General features: G+C 48.4%; 1 long non-coding RNA gene across 1 annotated transcript; it reads right to left on the bottom strand.

Moving 5' to 3' along the window:
- Positions 1–10,547: 10,547 nt before the first annotated feature.
- Positions 10,548–16,661, bottom strand: LOC147915046 (uncharacterized). The gene is made up of 3 exons (XR_015554595.1): positions 16,525–16,661; positions 15,624–15,667; positions 10,548–11,375 (listed from the first exon to the last, which is right to left on the bottom strand). It is a non-coding gene; the product is annotated as an uncharacterized LOC147915046 (long non-coding RNA).
- Positions 16,662–17,281: the final 620 nt, after the last annotated feature.

The raw sequence follows: 17,281 nt of genomic DNA, 5'->3' as shown, positions 1-17,281 counted from the left end.
GTTCTCAGATAGTCGTACAGAAAGCTCTGGAACTGGGATGACCCTTCTGAGTTGTCCTGTACTAAGGCGAAAGTGATGGATATTTATATCCCTACATCCATATTGGATGCAGGCTGCCCCCAGGAAGGTGGTGTGACCTTGGGTGAGATGGCTGCTTTGGCTGAGGGAAATTCTTGGAGAGGGACTCAACTTGGAGTCATCACCTGCCAACACTCCCAGCAGCTCGAGGAACGAGGACCTCGGTCCTGAAGGAGGGATCAGGGTGACAGCCCACAGCATCCACACATGTACCAACAAACTTGGATGATATTGGGTCGAGGGGACATATGAGAATCCCTGGAGGGGGCATAGTTTAAACAGTTGCCCCAGGTGGTTGTTACCACACCCCCACCCACAGAACATCATGATTTGGTTTTGCTGATATACCACAACCCGCCCTGAGACAAAGGAGGTGATTTGCCCAGAGCCACACAGCAGGCAAGTGGCTAGTGTGGAAGGAGCCCATGCGTTTGTGGGCTGCTCTCCATTGTGGTGTGAGCCCCATTTCCCAAGTGAGCACCAAAAAAGCAGCACCTATGCTTCACCTGCTCTCCTATCCCCTATAATGAATGAAGCCTGGCACACACCTGATCCAGAGAAGATGGGAATGTGTTGGGGGGTGGAGGTGGAGGAGGTGACGCATGTGTCAATAAATGCATGCAGAACTGAATTGCTTTTTTAAAGCAATTATCATGTATAGACATGGCCTTTGTGCTGTGTATACATGACTTAAACTGATGAGCAAATCACCTGATTCTTAATTAACCTTTTTATTTGAACCCCTTGACCAAGCAGCAAATGGAGGCTAGTGAATTGGAAATGACAGCCTCACCTCCCCTGTGCCCCAAACTAGCCAGCCAAGTAGGCTGGTAATTACCTTGAGCAAGGCTGGGATCCTTTTACAGGCTGACGAGCAAATACCTCCCCACTAATAGCATTGATAACCACAGAGACCTGCTCTCCCTTCATCTCTGTACTGATTACCTTCTGTGAAACCAGGGGGCAGCTTGTAATAATATTCCTCTCTCTCTCCTTTTAATAAAAAGGAGACTGTTTGGACTGAGGATCAGGAGAATTAGCATAAGGAGGAGGAGACATTTGCCTGCAGAACCCTGTCTCCCTAGGAAAAGCCAGATGCTCCGGCCATGTCCTTTAGCAGACCTGGTGAACAGCTGATATTTCTGGAACGTGCTCCTCGGTGGATGTCAAAGCAATTTGGAAGACTGGCTCTTGGCCTGCAGTCACACGGAGGGGGTGGGGAGGTGTCAGCAAAGTCTTCAGCCTCCAGGGCTCCCAGCAGAACTGAGTGAGGAGCAGTAGGTAAGAAAGGGAAAAATCGATGGGACAAAGAAGGGGAGAGGAAGAGGAGGATGGGAGAAGGATGCAAGAGAGGAAGCAAAGATTAGGTACAGGGTATTATAGGGGCCTGGGCCTAGAAAGGAGGTCCTAACAGTGGCCTGGGTGGTGCACTGTTTCTGCCTGGAGTGTCCTGCCTGTCCCACCCACCTCAAAACATAACAGTAATGGTAGTACGGACTGCTGACTTTGGGCCAGGCCTGTGCTGAGCACTTTCCATGCAGCATCTCGTGTGAGCCTTAAGCAGCCCTAGGAGCTAGGCACCAGTCTTCCCATGTTACAGAGGGAGGAGCTAAAGCACAGAGAGGTTAAGAAAGTTGCTTGAGTTTCTTAAGGTTCACACAGCTAGTTCGAGACGGAGCCAGGCAGTCCAACTCCAGAACCCAGCCCTTAACCATTCTGCCCAAATCCACGCCCCCCAGAGCTCTGGGTATCTTTCCTGTATGTGCTTGATGTAGCAGAAAGAGCACTGGATTTGAGTCCCAGATCTGCACTCCCGCCCACCCCCACCCCCACCCCCCCGGCGCCCAGCCTTATAACTGTGAGCAAGTGAACCTGCTGGTGCCTCAGTTTTCTCGTCTATGAAATGGACACGAGATTATCCGTCCTGCTTACTTCACAGAGAAGGTGCAGGGATCAAGTGAGATAATATTTATGAAGGCCCTTTGTAAGCCCAAAGAGCCCTGCATACGTCCATTGGCATCCTCCTCCCTTCCACATGTGAGCTCCTGCAAGGACTTCGGATGGTCCCTGTGTTGTTTCTCTGAGCCCCTCTCACATGTGGTGGGAGCTCAGGAATTGTATGCTTCCTGTCGAGCAAATGAAGAAAGAAATAGAGTGCCAAATCCTCTCTCCTCCCTTCCCCCCTGCCCCTCTCCTTCCTCCCCCCCTGTCCCCTCTCCTTCCTCCTTCCTCTCTTCCTCTCCTCCTCCTCCTTCTCCTCTGCGGGCCCCCGCCTTTCCCAGGACTCACGCTCTAATGGGAAGACATCTGCCCGTCTCTTTCTAATCCATCCCACACTTTGCTTTGAGATCAAATTGTCAAAAGCACAACTGACACCACATCACAACCTGCTCAAAATCCTTGCACGTGCTCAGAGAAGAAGGTCCGTGCTTCTGGGCCTGGCACTAAAGCCTCTGCGATCTAGCCCTGCCTCTCTTTTCTGGCCTCATTTCTCTTGACTTTTTCTCCAGGATATTCCAGTCTTCACTCACTTCTGCTGTCAGTTTCTTCACCTGTAATAACCTTACAGGTAACGGGTTAACAGTGCCTGACGCATGGTTATCGGTCAATAAAAGCAATATATTGAACAGGAGGTTCAGTGAGGACTTGCTCTGCTGTTTAGGAATCTCACCTGAGGCCCCACGGCTGAGAACTTCAGGCGTGAAGTGCCTACACATTCTGAGGGGAGATGCCAGACCATCTAGGTAGGACCTGCTAAGACTGGCCCCACACTGGTTCTGCAACCCCTGCCTCATTGCGCATCTCAGCCTGTGCGGAAGAAAAGACTAGAGACTGACCGAGGCAGTTGGAGGGAGGTGGGGTTTTTTAGACTTCTCGGCTAATGGTGAGGGCTGGGGTGACCCCGGGCCTACCCGTCTCCATCTCCCCAAGCCAAGTGAGGGTGCTGCGGTGGCTGGACACCACCGTGGAGATGGAATGAGAGATATCTTAGGAAAGTTTGACCTGCCACCCCCAGAGCTGGGAGAACACAGAGACTAGGGCCCAATTCACCCCCGAAAAAGTCTAAAGTCAAGAGACCAACTGGAGAAGCCTGCGTCAGTAGCTGAGAGAGGAGAGAGCATCAAGCAGGGAACAATCCCCACTTGCAGAGTTTGGTGGGGCAGAAATGCCAAGTTTCTCCGAGGCCAGGGCGGATGCAGAGGAAGGTGGATGGACCAGAGCAGTGTTGAGAGGGCCCACCCAAGAGGCCGTGAGGACCACCCCCTGAGGGGAGGCGGCCCTGGCAGAAGGTGGCTGTGTGGGTGACATATCAAAGGGAGGGGAGGATGAAGGGAGGGGCTTCTGAGGAGTCACAAAGTGGTTGAGGAAAGGTACATCACCCAAGGTGGCAGGGCCCCCGACTAGTTATCGTTATTTTTTATTATCCTTTCCAGCACTAATTCTCAAACCTCCTCTACAGGAGTGCTCCAGGCTAGACTAGTTTGCCCACTATCTTCCCCCATACTGAGTGCATTCCCCTTTGCTTCCATTCTTTGCCATGCCTGGAATGCCCTCTCCACTCACGTCTTCCACTTAAAACACAAACTATTTCTTTAAGGCCATGCTCAGTCTCACTCCTTTATGAAGCCCTCCCTGATCCGGCCACCCAGGCACCTGTCCTTTCTGGGGATTTGCTACTTTTGGTAGCCATAGCTAGTTGCATAGCCCAATATTCATTGTCTTCTTTAAAAACAGAACCTCTTAGTTTTAGCTGGGCACATGGCAACTCAGGATAAAGACTGATTTTCATAGCCTCTTCTGCTGCTAGGTATGGCCAGTTAGATATAAACAGTATCTTGAGCCAGCTTCCAAGAAACTTCCTTAAAAGGCTGCTGGTGTGTGTCCTTTAGCACCTTTCTTCTTTGCTCCTTCTTCCTTTCACATGCCTGGAATGCAAATATGATGGTTGGAGGTTTAGCAGCCATTTTGGACCATGAGATGACCTTGTGGAATGAGAGCTACATGCAAAGGTGATGAAGCAAAAGGAGAAGTACCCTGGGATCTTGAGACTGTAGGACTACCCTACAAGTTCTGGACTGCCTACCTCTGCAGTTTAAATGAGAGAGAGACATACTTCTATCTTGTTTAGGCCACTAGTACTTTGGGTTTCCTGTAGGAAGTAGCCAAACCCAATCCTAGTTGATAGATTGCCTAAATTGTTCACAAGCTAACACTGGTGAAAGTACCTGGCATAGGAAATCCCAAATGACAGCATCTCAGTCAATCTCTTTCTCTGCTAACATGTGACATCTCTGGCATTGTAGCTTTATACAGTCTTTATAGTGTCATTTAACTATTCATGGGTATGTGTGACCCTAGCTCTCTAAATAGAGCTCCTGTTGTATATGCTTTTCAGAATTATTTTACTCCTGAGTTTATTTAATCCTGCAAAGAATGCATTATTGTCCCCATTTTGTAGATGTGGTACTACAGGTTCCTTGGGGACCAAGTTAGGTATCCAGGTCTTCTCACACCAGGTCCACTGCTGTCCCTCCTGCCTCACATCCACAAGCTTCTTGATTTATCTTCATGTTCTTTCCATTGCAAAGAACATGAACGTTCTTTGGTATGAAGGCATACACACAGTAGGTGTTCAATAAATGTATTACATGAAGCCCCAAGAGGTTAAGTGATTCACGCAAGCTACCTTCCAAAATACATCTAGACCAGGGGTTGGTGGCCCACAGACAAATCTGGCCCACAGTCTGTTTTTGTGTAGCTCATCAGCAAAGAATGGTTTTATATATTTAAATGATTATGGAAGAAGGAAAAGAAGAAGAAAAAAGAGGAGGAGGAGGAGGGGGAGAGGAGGTGGAGGAGAAGAAAAGGAAACAGAAAGAGGAGGGGGAGGGGACAGAGGAGGACAGGAGCATGTGACAGAGCCCATAGCTGTCCTGCAAAGCCTAAATTATCTGGCCCTTTACAGGAGAAGTTTGTGCCCCACGGGCTAGCCCATCCTCACGCAGCTGGATGTTTTGTCCCCCAGCAGCGCCTGCACCAGCTGCTGTCCCCTGAGACACGCAATCCCCCTGAGAGCTTGGCGATCATCCACGGAAGGCCTGCAAGGTTGGTCTGCCCTCTGGTGCCAGATCCTGGGGGGGAAGCCCCAGGGCCCACTCCCTGCGGTACCACCTCCTTCCGGGCAGACGGAGATGAATTTCTATCCCCCCAACCACCACCACCCTAAGACTTGGAAGCCTTTCTGATTCACTGGTCAAATACGCAAGCTCAATTTGATTAAAAACTCATTGGCTTTTTTCCTGTAAAAAGAATAAATAAGTGAGCAAACATCAGTGGCTGAGGCTGTAGACTGAAGTGTGAAAGCTCAAACAGGCTGAAACCATTACAGGAAAAACCGTCAGCTCCAGAGCGTTTCTATTTCCAAAAATACCAGCCTTCCAGAGAGGAGGCTGAGCCAGGTCACCATTTCCAGTACCCCTGACAGCATATTCCCCCATAAGACCCCTTAGTTATTCACTCAGTAGATATTTCAGTGGTTAAGAGAATGGAGTTTGAAGTCAGACTGATTTTTACCAGCTGTGTCTCCTTAGCGGAAGCACTTAACCTCTCTGAGCCTTGGTTTCCTCATCTGTAAAACAAGAATATTAACATTTACCTTGTAGGATATGTGAAGCGCTCGGCACAGTGCCTAGCCTTGAAGTGCTCACTAGATAAAAGGTATATATTTGGTATTATACTGGCCAGATCTCGCTCTTTCCCCCCTCCTCCTTCTGACTCTCTTCTTTATTTCTCCCTCTTAATCACTTCCAGTTACCTGCCAAACCCCATCCTTGAAAGCAGTCTAACCTACTTCTCTAACTTGGCCCTCTCCTGTCTGGCCATGCCCCTCAGCACTGGCACTGAATCTTCCTTAAACAAGCTCAGACCATCATCCTCCAAGCCTCCTGCCAGGGGTCTCTTTTCATTCTGCTTTTTCTGCCTGTCCTCCAGGCCAGCCTTCTGCCCTTTGCTGGCACGTTGTAAATCTAGAGGCTAAAAAATCTTTCATTTGATGAAGCATCTCGAGAAATCAATCCATCTTTAGAGCAGGAATCATGCCTTTTTTATGCTATTTACATCTCCTGGCCTGGGCCCATGGTAGGAGTTCGGTGAGCATTGGCTGGTAGCCTGGCTGGGGGAGTGAACAATGACCAGCTCGTGGCCAGAGTGTCCCTGTCCTGTGACCAATGTGAATCCCAAGACCACTTGGACTCAGGGACTGGGCCAGGCCCAGACAAAGTCGTCCAGTCGGAGGGCTGCCTGATGTAACAGGAAAAAATGTGGACCTGGAAGTGAATCATGCCTGGTTTGGATTTTGGCTTCACCTCCGGCTATCTGGGTGTACTTGGACAAGTTGCTTCACCTCTTGGAGCCTTAATTTCCTTATCTATAAAGTGAGATGAGCTTACAATGAGATACCAGTTCACACCCACTAGGATGGCTAGAATCAAAAAGACAGATAACAAGTGTTGGCAAGGATGTGGAGAAATTGGAACCCTTAAACCCTTTGGTGAGAAGGCAAAATGGTGTGGCCACTTTGGAAAACAGTCCGGCAATTGTTCAAAAGTTTAAACATAGAGTTACCATCTGACCCAGCAATTCTATTCCTGGATATCTACCCAAGAAATGAAAACGTATGTCCACACAAAAACTTGTACACAAATGCTCATAGCAGCATTATTCATAACAGCCGAAAGATGAAAATAACCTGAATGTCCATCAACTGATGAATGGATAAACAATATGTGGTATACCCATATAATGGAATATTATTTAGCAATAAAAAGGAATGAAGTACTGATACATCTACAACATGGATAAGCCTTGAAAACATAATGCTAAGTGAGAGAAGCCAGACACAAGAGACCACATACTGTATGAATCTATTTATATGAAATGTCCAGAATAGGCAAATCCATAGAGACAGAGAGTAGATTCGTGGTTGCCAGGGGCTTGGACTGGGGGAGTCGGGGGAATGGGAGTGATGAAAATGTTCTTTTTTGGAGTGATGAAATATTCTAAAATTAGGTAGTAGTGATGGTTGCACAACTCTGGAAATATGCTATAAAGCATTGAATTGTACACTTCAAAAGGGTGAATTGTATGGTATGCGAATTTTAGCTCAATAAAGCTGCTATTTTTTAAATGGGGTGGGCAAGGCCTCCCCACCCACTTTGCAGGGTTATTGTGAGGCTGGGGAGGCCGGTGTGCGGCGTTTGGACCCAGCATCACGCTGTTACGAACAGGCCAGCAGGGTCCACAGCCCTTCCTACAGAGGGACCTCTTTCTGCCGTCTCTTCTTTTCCGCTCAGGCGCGGGACCCCTCGGGGAGAGAGTTGTTGAGGAGCGACACTGCCATGTGGCAATGACAAGAGGAGGTTCTAGGCCTCCAATATGTCCACCCTGAGCTCGGGAGGCAAGAACTCTCTCCTTTCAGAGCCGCAGACCGGCAGAAACAGACCTGCCAGGATACTCCTTTGTGCCCCACTACTGCCTCTCACCTCACTCAGAGAGCCTGGGCGCCGTCCTGCAGGAGGAGGGAGGGGCCAGTTAAACTCGGGTTTGGAGTCACTGGAAGCAAGGCAAGGGGAGCAGAGCAGGGCTGTGGGTGACAGAACGTATTTTAAAGAAAGATGGCTTTAGCCCTTTCGAACCTTTGGCAAGCATCAAATGCCACAATAATAATGATGATGATGACAACTAATATTTACTGAGTGAGCGTTTACAGTCTGCCAGGCATCACTCTAAGCATTTATGTGTATTGACTTATTTAATCATCACAAAGATCCTATGAGGCAGGGGCATGTCTCATCTTACAGATGAGAAGATTGAGGCACAGAAGTTTCAAGTAATTCAGTTGCCCAGGGTTGCATGGCTAGAAATGGCAGAGCCAGGATTTGGACCCTGGCAATCTGGCTCCACTGCCTGTGTGCTCAACCACTCTGTTCAGCTGTGTAAACCCTGCAGACTGTACGCAGTGGAAGACCAAAGTTATGACCTAAGACAGGTCAATGCTCCTCGCCAAGGAAGTAAGTCTCAAACTTTACCAAGCACCAGAGTCATCTTGGGGCATGTGAAAAAGGCAGAGTCCTGGGCTCCCTCTGGTGAAACTGACTCACCAAGCCTGGATGGCCCAGGAATCTGTATTTGTGACCAGTACCCCAGGTGACCCTGACGAAGTCTGCTCAAGACATACTTGGAGACATTTGGCCTCCCTGAATCGAGACCCAACCTCTGGACCTGTCTGACTGGATCTGCCCCATGAGGTGAACTCTCCCTGCTCAGGCCCACCACACTTACCTCCAGTCCACTGTCCTCATCCAAGTCCCACCATCTTTAAAGGCCCAGGTCAAGTTCTATGTAGTGTCCTAAGCCCTCCACAGGAATACCAGCCAACTCCGGTTTTCCCTTCTCCAAACCCCTAACCCCTTATAGAGGAACGCACACTGCTTCAGAGCATCATTACAAGCTGCCTGGTATTCCTACATTAGCATCCGGTAGCTGCAGCCCTTTGCTGATGAACTAGATCATCATAAGTGCCTTAAATGTAGAAGCTTTCTTGGGGCCGGCCCGGTGGTACAGCAGGTAAGTGCGTGCCCTCCACTGCGGCGGCCCAGGGTTCACAGGTTTGGATCCCAGGCGCGCACCAACACACCGTTTGTTAAGCCATGCTATGGCGGCGTCCCATATAAAGTAGAGGGAGATGGGCACAGATGTTAGACCAGGGCCAATCTTCCTCAAGAAAAAAGAGGAGGATTGGCATCAGATGTTAGCTCAGGGCTAGTCCTCCTCATACACACAAAAAAGTAAATTAAAAAATAAAATAAAAGGTAGAAGCTTTCTTTTATATTCCTCATATACGTCACCCAGGGTTCATAGTAGGTTAGCATTAAATAGAGACCTGTGGACTTGGTTACAGATCTCACATGGCAACTCACTCCTATTTCAATGATCAACATGGCCAATATGCACAACTGGCCAATTCAATGTCTACCTGCCCATCAGCATAGTCCAAGTGTCTAGATTCTTCCTCCACAGAATCCAGGTGCCTTCTCTCTGCCAGGCACCGTTCTATCGCTGAGGGTCCAGAAGGTGCACCCTCTCTGAGGGCTGACACACTCAAACAGCTCATTCTAACACAGTGTCCTGGGGTGTGATTTTGACCCCCCAGGGGGTATTTGACTATAACTGGAGATATTTTCAGTTGTCGAAGCTGGGGTGATGGGGCTACTGGCATCTAGTGGGTAGAGGAGATGAATGCTGCTAAACATCTTACAATGCACAGGACTGCCCCCCCACAACAAAGCGGTACCCAGCCCCAAATAACACTCCAAATGTTGAGAAAGCTGACTCTAATGGAATACACTAAGACCCACAGCATGGCAACAACCCGTGGTGGTGACGGGAGCCCAAAGGAAGGAACAATAAACCCCCAAGGAGTAGGGGGTTATTGGAAAAGGATTTGCAGAGGAGATGCTTAATACATGTGAATTGGTTGGGGAATGATGTCGCAGGAAAGACTTCACCAGGCGGAGGCAGGGGAGGGAGAGGTGTCCCTGGCAGCGAGCCCTGAGAGCACTCAGTGGGTTGGGGAAGCTGCTGTTGGTTACGATGCAGCCCGAGTGCCTGGCGCTTGTTCTTTTCTTTCACTCAACACATCTGCCGCCATCTTATTTTCATTTCTCATTTGATCAGCAAACTCTGTCACCAAGCAGAGTGGCATGGTCAGCTCCAGCTGGAGCTGAATCATCCCCGATTCCAAATTGGCGGTCTCTGAACAAAGGAGGCTCACTTCGAGGGCCGGGCAGGGCTAAGCTGAATGTGGCCGTCTAGCTGCACCGAGAGGTGAGGGCCCCAAGGTCTGCAGCTGTGAAAACACCACAGTACCTTAAAGGTTTCCAGTGGCTTCGGCATCATCATAAAAGGCTACCACATGAGGCGTGATGTCTTCCTTCCAGAACTGTAAAGGAGACTTTTTCTGCCTTGGCAAATGAGGAAAATCGATTCTCAAGAATGCCTGTACTTCTCAAGTTAGATAGGAAAGAAAACACATTACAAAGTAATTCTGAAAAAGAGAAGTAATTCTGGTAATGTTTGCCTCTTAAAAAAAGAAAAGAAAAAAACACCCCTTGATGGCTCTGTCGTTTATGGTAAATAGCTGTTTTCCTGGAGGAGCTCCATCTTGGCCGTCTCCTCGGGTGTTCCTCTTCATGTGTCTCCGGCCCCTCCATCTCTGGCTCTCTTCACATCCAGTGTCTCTGTCTGTGTTGTGTGTGCACGATTCTCTTTTTTGTCTGCATTTTTGTGTTTTTCTAAATGTGGATCTCTTGCTCGCGTGCTCTCTCTCTCAAGTTTTGATTTTTTCCTTATTTCTAGTCACCTGTTTCTAACTCTGCTTCTCCTCCCCTCCCCTACTCCTTGAAGCTCTTTATCCTCCCCCTTCAGCCTCTCTCTCATAACTGGCCATAGTATATGACTAAAGTGTATTTTTATTACTGTTTATGTTTCCCAGATAGAGTTACATGCTCCCCATTCTTGATTTTTGAAAGCAAATGACTGAAACCTTTTCTATTTCTCTCGCCCAAAAGCTCCCTGCATTTCATCTTCTTCCATTGATTTATATTTCCATTCTGTGGGGCATGCCCTTGATAGAAAAAAATAAATTCTCCATCCTCATTTTACTGTATTTCAGAGAGGAGCTGGCCCAGGTGGGGTGCAGGGCGCCGAGGCGGGTGGTGCTGGGGGAGGCCGCGGGGGTGCTCCGGGTCAGGCGATTCCCAGTGCTCCGCCATGGAGGACCAAGCGCATCTCATCTCAGTGGAGCCCAGCCTGCTTTGGATTTAACACCTGCAGCTCTGGAGGAATATCTGCAGACTCCTAACTCATCCCCACAGATTCCCTCGCCTTCCATGCTGCCTGTAGCGGCTGGGGAGGGATAGAAAATGATTGAAGACAAGTCTCAGGGAGCAAATCTCTTACATCTTAAAAGGAGAGAGATTTTCAGCCTGGCAGGAACATTCGAGTAGATCCAGGAGCTCTTCAAGGCTTTGCACTTCCTCTGTTGCCCGAGCCCTTGATACACAGACTGCATTTTAGCTTGGCTGTCAGGTCCGGGGTCCCCACATCTTGCTGAAGTTGACTCTATCTTTTTGCCCTGGTCTTCATCCTGCCCCTCCTGGCCCCTGCCAGGGGTCATTATAAATAGAGTCACAGGACCTGGAATATCGGGATGGAAGGGTCCAGTCCAATTGCCTCACCTGATAGAGGAGAAAATGAGTCTCAGAGGGTGGAAATGATTTGCCTGAAAGCACAAGGCTGCCTAGTGGCAGATATCCCCAGTCCCCCTCCAGGCCTGTCTGCACATCTATTAAAGGTGATGTTACCTGGTTGGGGTCTGGCCTGGATCCCCATCTCTGCCAGCAGCTCCAGGCTCTGGGGCACACGGCCAGCCTGGCAGCATGAGTGGATCCATATGGCTGCCCTTGGGGACCATCCCAAGGCACACACGACACTCACCCCCTAGAGGGATGGCAGATGACCACCTGCCAAAGTGAAAGGGAAGGCAAAGGGGAGGCTACTGAAGCAATCACACCCGTGTCCACATTCAGTCTCATCAAATTCAATGTCATTCATTGACTGGCTAGTATAAGGAAGTCAGGCCCTTTGCTAGAATGGGGGTCCAACATGAAGTTTAGAGCCTTAGGGTATAATACTGAGGTATATGTGGGGTGACAAAGGGGCAGAGAACCAGCCCTCCCTCCCAACTCAGTCTGGGGAGAGGGTCTAAGAAGGCTTCCTGGAGGAGGTGATGTCATGAGAAATAACTGGACTCATGCTCTGTTGGACCCTTCCTCATTGAGCACCCAGTCAGGGGCCTGTAAGGAATACCATGGAAATAAAAGGCATTTTGATATATTAGCAATTCCGATCAAAGCACTTAGTGTTTCCATCTCAGCCCCAACACTCACGCACCAGCTGTGCGACTACAGGCAAATCATGTGACCTCCTGAGTCTCCCTCGAGTGCTCCTCCAGGGCTGGGGTGAGTATCCAGCAAGATGTGATCTGGGAATGCATTTTGCACATTTTAAAGCGCTCCGACATTGTGGGCCATTATAGCGCTTAGGATTCTATTTAAATCCTCCGACTGTGGAGGGCCGGCCCTGTGGCTTGGTGGTTAAGTGCGCACGCTGCGATGCTGGTGGCCCGGGTTCGGATCCCGGGTGCGCATCGAGGCACCACTTCTCCGTTCATCCTGAGGCCGAGTCCCGCATACAGCAACTAGAAGGATGTGCAGCTACGACATACAACTATCCACTGGAGCTTTGGGGGGAAAAAATAAAATAAATAAAATCTTTAAAAAAAAAAAAAAAAAAATCCTCCGACTGTGGAATGCAGCCAGACTCCCGCCCTTGAGGGCGCAGCAAAGGAGCAAAGTAGGGGCCTCAGACTCTGTGTCCTCAGGCTCGCCCTGAACCTCTCCAGGCCTCAGTTTCCTCACTTGAGAAATGACAGCATTGGCCTTTTCCTCTTAGTTTCCTTCCTGCATGCGTGCTCCGCAGGCCTGTGACTTGAAGACAGCAGCCAGGAGGCAGAGGCTGGGGCCCCCCGGATGGCCAGCGCTCTGCGGGAGCAGGTGCTGCCTTTGTCTGGCCTTGTCTGCCCCCAGGCAGGGGCCTGCACGACCTCCGACCCAGCCTGCCACTGCAAGCGGAACCCCTGACTCGGCCTCTCTGGGACACCACTGGCAAGATGTGAGGCCTGCTCCACACAAGATGCTGGAAATGAGCTCCATCCCCAAAAAGAGGGAGCTAAGGGAAAAAAAGATCTGCCATCTTCCTCAAAATAAAAACAGAGGCAGATGGCTGAGAGGGTTTCCATGGTTAATTAAATATGCTTTAGTCTCTAAGTTAATTATGAAATTATTCCTACTGGGGGAAGCTCTGCTTTGCATGGAGGGGTTCAGGTGAATAGCCTGGGGAGGCTGCGGGGTCCCCTTTGCATCTCTCCCTGGCGTGAATAAAGATCCTCCTGTCCAGGCCTCAGAGGCAGCAAAGGCCACTCACTCGGGGTGACAGGAGCCACTCGCCTCCTCAGGAATCCGTAAGGAGAGAGGTACCAGCAGAGTTGAGACTGTAATTCCCCTTCTAAGAATTTCTTCTAAGGAAATTATCAGAAACCCAGATAAAGATTTCCTGGACAAGAATATTCACCGCAGCATGATTTATAATCATGAAAAATAGGAAATTGCCTAGATGCCTGCAAATAGAAATGGCTAAATAAATTCTGGTACAACCAGACAATGAAATATTATGTAGTCATTAAAATGGCTTTTTTGAAGAATAGATAATGACACTGGGGAATGTTCCATTTGTATAAAGTGAAAAAAGCAAGACGCAAAACTGTATATAAAGTACCACCTAATTTTATAAATAGTTGTGCACAGAAGAAAAAGGTGGCACATTAAATGCTAATAATGGTTATTTCTGAGAGGTAAGATTCTGGGAGATTTTATTTCTATGTACCTTTCTGTATTTTCTTAATTCTTTGCAATGAGCATGTATTACTCCCATAATTAGGAAAATAATAAAAATTTTTAAATGCTAGAATTCTTTATAGTGGATTTCCAAGTGGGCTTGAATAATTTTACCACACCTTCTTTGAAGTAAATTAGCTTTACTAAAATATGAGCTTCCAGGATTGATAAAGGTGAGCAATAGTTTGTTTTCTAGAACTCTTGAGTTAAGGTGCTTTCAAAGGGAAGCACTGCACACGTTGAACGCCTATTCCCACTGGTGGAATGTGACATGGCATCCTGCTCTGTCAGCTTTGACAACGGTGCTGGAGTCTGGGACAGAGGAGGTAGGCATGAGTTCCTGGACCCACCTAATCTGAGAACTTGATGAGGCCCTGAGGTTTGTGAGGGCTGCGAGGATACAGCTGAGGTCTCCCAGGACAGAAGGAACCCTTACAGTCTGGAGAAGCATAAGGATGCAAGGTCAATGGTGAAACCCCCGCCTGGCCAGGACCACGGGACTGGCCTCTCCTCAGCCTCTGAAACCTTCTTGGAGTCCCCAGGATTATGTGGGGACAGTGGCAGCCAGGCTGACCTAGCAGCTTATAAGGCACTACTGCCCACTGACATGACAGGAATAGGGGATAGAAAAAACACTCACAAATGTTTGTAAGATCCAAACACCACTGGACATTGTAACAGTCGCCAACCCTGGTCAATTTAGCAAGCTGCCATCACGAAAACAACTCACACCCCAGAATTGAAAAGCAAGGGCATTACCAAGAGAGGGGAAGGAAGGAACTAGAGTTCTGTCCCTATGAGGCGCTCTCTGGTGATGGTATTCCCCTCTGGGGCCCTTGGCTGCTTCTATATACAGAGCCATCCTGTCAACACGTGCAGGCCTCCATCAGCATCAGGACTCTCTCTATGTCTCATTGCCAGACATGTTGCTCAGTCACACATGTCGTCTCCAACTTCTAGAATCTAGCCATCAAAGTAAGGAGAATACCAAGATTACGTAAACCCGAACTGTAAGGAGAGTGGAGAACTCCAGCGCTATCTAACTAAGCCCAATCACGAAAGGAGACAAAGAAATGTGGGATAAAGAATGGAGATGTTATCGAGAGTTATCAGCTGTAATTCAAGACACTCTCCTGCTGGAGAACAAAAGAGGGGAGGGCTCCAGGCCACACTGAGGAGGCAGCCTTGAGTATCTGCTGCTCCCTATAGCTTCTCAAGCGGAGTACACCGTAGAGCTCACCACAATTCCACGTAAGAGTCTCCCCTTTCAAAATTTAAGAGCCTTCCTTTCAAGCTTCTGCTACAGGAAGGAATAGCAATTACTAAAAGTGCTCTCCAAACTCGCTTACCACGGTCCCAGTGTGACATACACCTGGCCCCATCTCCAAAACTTTTCAAAGCCGTCCATTTTCCTGTAGAATACTATCTTAATTTTATAATAGAATTAAAAAAATATACGACTCACGTTATGAATGGTTGCTTTATAGCCAGCTCTTTTGGAATGGCTCTGCTATTAAAGTGAAGGACACCTGTCTCCAACTTCATGATAACAAATTGTCCTCTCAACAAGCAGATCATGACATGAACCCAGAAATATGTCCCCACCTCAACGGCCTTTGGCTTTCAAATCATCGCCATCATTGTACATTGGGCTTTGACATTCTTAAATTGATTTTCCTTCACTAAATTTGGACTTTTGCACATCCCCTGGCAAATATGTTGAGATGTCATAAGGTGACACAAATCACCAGCCAACAGTCCCATGTTTGAAGCACAGCCATTCCATTTGGCCTGTACCGTACAACATGGTGGTGCAATTGTTTGACTATGTTGTTGTGTTTGTTGATGTAAAGAATGAGCAAAAACAGGAAAATAAAGTGCAAGTATTTGTAATAAGAAACAAAAGTTTTCACAAACTTAATTGAAACTAAGATGAAATTCATTAGGATACTGAAAGTGGCAAATCTTTACCTTCAGCCGAGTGTTCATTGGTCTTGAGCTGTTGACTGGATTCACTTGGGAGGGAAAGAAAACAGTCTTAGAAATACATTGTCACTAACTGTGTCTTAGAGGCAAAATATAATTAGGGAGGCGATCACTCATTTTAGCTCTGAGTATAGAACCCACCTTCAAACATACAACAATAATCATTAACACAGATAAGGCATAAGATTCTGTTCTAGTGCTTTAAATATATTAAATCACTTAATTTGCACAAGAACCCTACAAGGGTTCTCATCTGAGGTGCAGAGAGCTCTCAGCCACACATCAAGAAGTGGCAGACTTATGCCCATGCCCCCAAGGTCATTGTCCGTGTCCTTAACCAGTAGGCAACACTGCCTCTTGTATAGCATAAGATCACCATCCAACTTTGATACATTTGATATTCTCAGACACTTTCAGGACCTTATCACATGTAAAAAAATAAGGTAAAGTTCTACTAGGACAGGGCAATCCTTCAGGGAACCTTCCTCTCTGTTGCACTTGGCTTTTATGAGCATGCTATGGTCAGCTTTCAGGCCTCAGGTTAAAGCAGGATTGAGGAGAGATTTAGACAAGACCAAGACAGAAGGCATTTTTGCCGTGATTGGAGCTATTATCACGTGAACAACTCTGTTTGCCTGTCATGCTAGGAAGCTGAGTTCTGTTCCAGGAAACACATGAAAACTCCTACACAAGGCGGAAGCTCATGCATTTAAGTTAAATTTTTTAAAATGCCTTTGGGAAGAGACTGCTCAGACGCAGGATGTCTGCATGAGGCAGCTGGTTTCCCTGTCGCTGAGAACATCACCTGTAGCCTGGGGCGTGGGCCACTTTCAGGTGCGGGGACACTGAGGTCTGCCTGGGAGGAAGCGAAGGATTGAGGACGCACCTGCCCGGCAGGTCTGATCTCAAATCTCCCTGAAGCGGGTTATTAGGGTTTCAAAGTGAAGAGGTGAGCGCTTCTTCAGGGTGAATGCCGACAGCCCTTAGACTTGGAATCCAGATTTGCTGGGAGTAAACATCCATGTGGGTCCAGTCTGGAGAGCCTGGTACCAAGTTAGACCCTTTTACGGGTCACAGACCCCTTTGAGAAGCTGCAGACATTCCAGGAAAAAAAATGTACATGTGTACATACCCATAGGATTGAACATACGAAATGCATCCCAGAACCGCCACCTCCTCCCCAGACAAATCCATGTCCCCTCCCCAGATTAAAGAGTCTCTGCAGAGTGTAGGGGCATCTGGGATGTAAGCCAGGAAGGCTAAAAGGGCATAGCAACCTGGGTCACGTAACTTGTCCTCTGGTTCAATGCCAGGTCCGGAAGGTTACAAAAGGTCTCCTCACCAGGCTGTGCCTGTCAGAGCCCCTTGCAAGCTGTTCTCATTCACACTCTCAGCATCTCGGCGAGAGGCGTGGGCAGCGACCTCATTCTTCCCGCGGCCATTCAGGAAGGGGGAGAGCTGAACGCCTTGTCCATCTGTCCATCCTGGGGTCCATTCTATCTGCCTCTCCCCACACCTTGCCCCTCAAGCTGTGCAGACACCCTTATCCATCTGTCTTTCCTCCACTCCTAGTGTGGAGATGGGTGCAGGGGGGTGGGGGTGTCTACAGAAAGGGTTCAGTCCTAGGAGGTCTGGGCACCCCC

This window comes from Ceratotherium simum, chromosome 16 (genome assembly GCF_057802395.1).
Source record: "Ceratotherium simum simum isolate JZ-2026a chromosome 16, ASM5780239v1, whole genome shotgun sequence".
NCBI classification, from domain to species: Eukaryota; Metazoa; Chordata; class Mammalia; order Perissodactyla; family Rhinocerotidae; genus Ceratotherium; species Ceratotherium simum.
The sequence above is the reverse complement of the archived record's forward strand: the minus strand, read 5'-3'. Positions and strand labels throughout refer to the sequence as shown.